General features: G+C 33.2%; 1 long non-coding RNA gene across 2 annotated transcripts; it reads left to right on the forward strand.

Annotated features, from left to right (window-relative positions):
- Nucleotides 1-1,017: 1,017 nt before the first annotated feature.
- On the forward strand, nt 1,018-3,478 carry LOC119642217. Of its 2 annotated transcripts, none has more exons than XR_005247980.1 (5): nt 1,018-1,474; nt 1,649-1,818; nt 1,905-2,529; nt 2,579-2,790; nt 3,440-3,478. It is a non-coding gene; the product is annotated as an uncharacterized LOC119642217 (long non-coding RNA). The 2 variants fall into 2 exon arrangements; XR_005247979.1 differs by having other exon boundaries at nt 2,602-2,790.
- Nucleotides 3,479-4,327: the final 849 nt, after the last annotated feature.

Genomic DNA, 4,327 nt, shown 5'->3' on the forward strand with positions numbered 1-4,327 from the left:
ACATACTTTCTCGAAATAGTGGTTTGGAAACATGTAATGTTTTTCCGATATATTCAGAGCATGGCCGATTTTTCCCGTTTTTGCACAAGCAGAAAACTAATTATTCGTTTGAATTTGATTAAATTTTTTTTTTTTAAATATACTTGGCTATAAGGTGAATAGAAAATGTGTATTACGGGATATTTGTAGCCGCCAAACGGCATAAATTGGTTTCATAAATGAATTTGTAAATTCGCATCGTTTAAGCATAAGTTAATGTGAAACTTTTGATCACGGTATTACATATCATAACACCGTTAATAAGAAAGACTTAGCTGCCTAACTTTCATTATGATCTATGGATTTCATTCACCATTTAAAATTATTGTACACCACTTGCGATACAAGGATATATTAAGATTGTACGGATGTAAGCAACAACTAAAACGACTTTATATAGACCCATCTTTTATTATACCGATCTAAGCTTGTCTGTCTGTCTCTTGTCGTTGTCTCGTGTTCAACCTACAGGCCGCGACATTTCAATCATTTCGATAAAATTTGGTACACTAAAACGTTTTGAAAATGATTCAGTTCGGACAAACTTTTTCGATCACACTTTAACACCTTATTTTCAAAATTCGGATAACGTCGGTCTAGGCTACCACCGCTACAATTATTTTATTTGTTTCATTATAAAAATGATCTGCTCGAAACACTGTTTTATATGCAAAGATGGTTTATGCAATTCCTTTCAGGTATACTAGTTGACAAAATTACAAGAAATAGGAGACCATTAGCGAATTTTTTTTATGCATAATAAAAATTCTTAGCTTGCAGACGTCATTGAATTCTTTATTTGCGTAGTCCACAGGAAAAATTTCGTAAATTCCTAGCAAAAATATTAAAATCGATGCTTTATTAGGAGACAAACACGTCTTATTCAATTCGACCATTCTTTTTTTCAATATTATTAAAGACTACGATTAATTTGAAGGCAATTTCTTCAATAATATGGCAATCGTCTTTTTTTTCGATATTATTTCAGGGTAAACTTTGCTCTTCCGAACTGAGTATACGTTCAACTTGCAAATATCCTTTGCATGTACAAGACAGTCCAATCGCAATTTCGTTTAAGTAATCGCAAGCCCGGCTCACTAAATCCGCTCCTCTTTGAAATAAGCGAGCTGCAAATAGAACGCGTTTGTTCTGCGATACAAAATCCAAGTAAGGTTGGTGTGGATGTCGTACACAAGGTACATTCTCATATGCATACGTCATTAGGATTGTGGTTTTACCTTATGATGTTTTAAAACCGTAAACTTTCGTCATAGACTATTTGAATTGTTAAAATTCGGCGAAGATCCGAAGATTTCATCAAAATGTTTAACAAATTGAAGCTTGCAGATTAAATGCAAGGAAAAAGATGAATAGACGGAAAGACACGTTTAAATCAAACCAAAAAGTGATTCTAAATCGATCGGTATAATAAGAAGTAGGTCTATCTCAAGCATTTCTAGGTGCTGCACAATTAGCGCAATGTATAACAAAGTATTAGTTTTATTAATGACATACTTTGTTACACTTATCGTTAATTAAAATTTTAATTTTTATATAATTTAATATAATAACTATGTCCACTTAATTAAATGTTTGTAACGACTTTAAGGCAAAGAAATGTGAACTGTGGCAGGCAACTATTTCGGATGAGGCACTTTTGAAAGTGAATCGGGTGATTGTAAAAATCGTAATGAACAGTTTCGAATGATGGCCACGATCGAGAAAGTTTATTGTCGGAAAAGAACAACGGTAGACAAGAAAATTCTAAAAGCTAATTTGGTAAACAATTTCTTTTATTTTCCTGAATTGCAAAAGATTAAATACGTATATTCAAACTTTTTAATATTTATTTCAAATTTCGATAGATTGAATCAAGACGGTCACCACACGTTCAAAATAGAACACATTCCAAAAGCCGAATCGCGTTATCCATCGTATTATCATAACAGTTCACGTTTTTTGCCATTTTTTTGCGACATAAAACGTAACGCCTATGAATGCGTAGAAAAAGCCGATTCATCAGCCTCGATTAGTGACTTTTTCAGGAATACAATGGAAACTAAACCCAAATTTGATCTGACATATTTATTCGCTCTGGCTCAAAATCAAATGTTAAATTATCGCAAATCCCTTCACTGCTCATAGTACTCATACTACAACTCATATTATTCCTAAGGTGTTAGTAACGATGCGGAAGAACGAGATACAGAAAACATTCGAAAATTTGTAAGCCACTTAGACACTCAGTGTATATACAAGCAAACTCCTTCCTGCAATGTCGAATATCTCAAATTTGCTGTTTAGACAATTTTATGAACAAAAACCAAGCATTATGCGGTGATCAACGACGATTCACCACACATACAGCAAACACAACTTTTTTTACAGCACCTGCAGCAAGCTGCCTCCTCGCTACATTGCAACTGAAAGGAATTTTGAGTCGTCCAGAAGCCCAAATGCTGCTGATCGGTTTAGTAAAAGATAAGCTAGGTGTGTAAGGCATGCGTCGATGTATAAGCAAATAATGTTTTTAATTTAGGCGAAATTTCTGAACATGACTAGTCAATCCCGTTTGAGTCATCGCGATCGTGAAGCCATTATGTGGAACTTACGTATACATGTCAACAGCAACAGCAACAAATTCTGCAAACCTTAACTGCTCTATCTAATATCTAATAGCCTGTTGGGGTAAATTAGAATCAAATGGCTCGTGTGCAAAAGCATCTTGTAAGCAGCGTGTTGTTAATGGGAGTAAGTGTTTGTACATTTTTTATTTATTATTTATTTACTTTCGTTCTGAATTTAATTGTTGTAAATGGACCTACCGCAGTAAAAATTTTTCACGGTTTAAATCAATTTTTGATCAATTTTTCACGGTTTAAATCAATTTTTGATCAATTTGTCACTGTTTTAAGCAATTTTTGATCAATTTTTCAATGTTTTAATCAATTTTAGTCAAGTATTTCACGGTTTAAATCAATTTTAGTCAAGTTTTTCACTGTTTTAATCAATTTTAGTCAAGTTTTTGCACAATTTAATCAGTTTTTAACAATTTTTTGCACAATTTGAGCAGTTTTTAACAATTTTTTGCACAATTTGATCAGTTTTTAGCCAATTTAATCAGTTTTTTACACAATTTAATCAGTTTTTAACAATATATCTTTTTTTGCTGTTGTTTTTCATTAACATAGGAAATATTTTGTTCATAACCTCAAAAGAAATTTAAATTATCTAAATTTTTCGCACGCACAGAGTCGTATTTAAGGATTTCAATTTTGTTTTTGCACGAGTTCCTTTTTTTAAACGATTGATAACATTTAAATAATACCCGAAAATTATACCCCACAAACATTTCACCAATCCCGCGATAATTGAATAATGAATTTCCTTTTTTTTACAGTGCTGGAAACGAGCGCAGAAATATCATTTAAAAAAAAAAGGACCATGAGGAAAAAGGACGGTAAGTTGTCGAATTTTTTTTTATTCCTTTTTTATGTTAATAGGCTTTTTTATTTTTTTTTTTCAGCTCAAGACTTGCGCAAAACGGACATGAGATGAAATTTGCTTCCAGAAGAGCCTAGCCGCCGAAGAAGAGGTGGGCGGCGCCCTTATTCACCAGTGCGCCCACCTCTTACCCGGCATGATTTGCGGCACCCCCTTAGCCGCACAAATGAGGGCGAGCCTGGGGCAGAAGAGGCGGGCGGCACGCCGCTCGCCCAATAATAATACACAAACATTATTATGTGTAATAAATGTAGGTAATGATGTTTATAATAATTTTTATGATATTTATTTTGTCATTATTTTTAGATAAACCAAAACGACCATTACGAAAGCAGACACCACTCTTAAAACACCTCTCAGAAAGCTAAATGCCAATTTACTTGCTTCCAAGTTTGCCTTGAAATTTTCATGTCAAATGAAAAAACACATAAATACTAATTGTGATTTTCATAAAATCATAATTACGTTTAACTTCAGTTTGTTTCTAAAAAGGAAAATACACGTAAAGAAAACGCAGTGAACGAACATAATCGGAGGCTGAGAAGATTAGTAACAAATCAGCGAGATAAAGCAGAGTAAAGGGAGCTGAGAAGGAAATAGGCCAACTTTTTTTTATCGGCAAGCAAACATGTCTATAATCGCAGAAATTCTTAACGCATCCTAAGATACTTGTCAAACTTATATAAAAATTTCAGAGTACCATTTGATAAAACAAATCATAGCTTATTGTTATAAGGCTTTATCTTCTAGGATTTCCGTTACATTTGAATAGGTGGAAAATGTT

This window comes from Glossina fuscipes, unplaced genomic scaffold, assembly GCF_014805625.2.
Source record: "Glossina fuscipes isolate IAEA_lab_2018 unplaced genomic scaffold, Yale_Gfus_2 221, whole genome shotgun sequence".
Taxonomy (NCBI): Eukaryota; Metazoa; Arthropoda; class Insecta; order Diptera; family Glossinidae; genus Glossina; species Glossina fuscipes.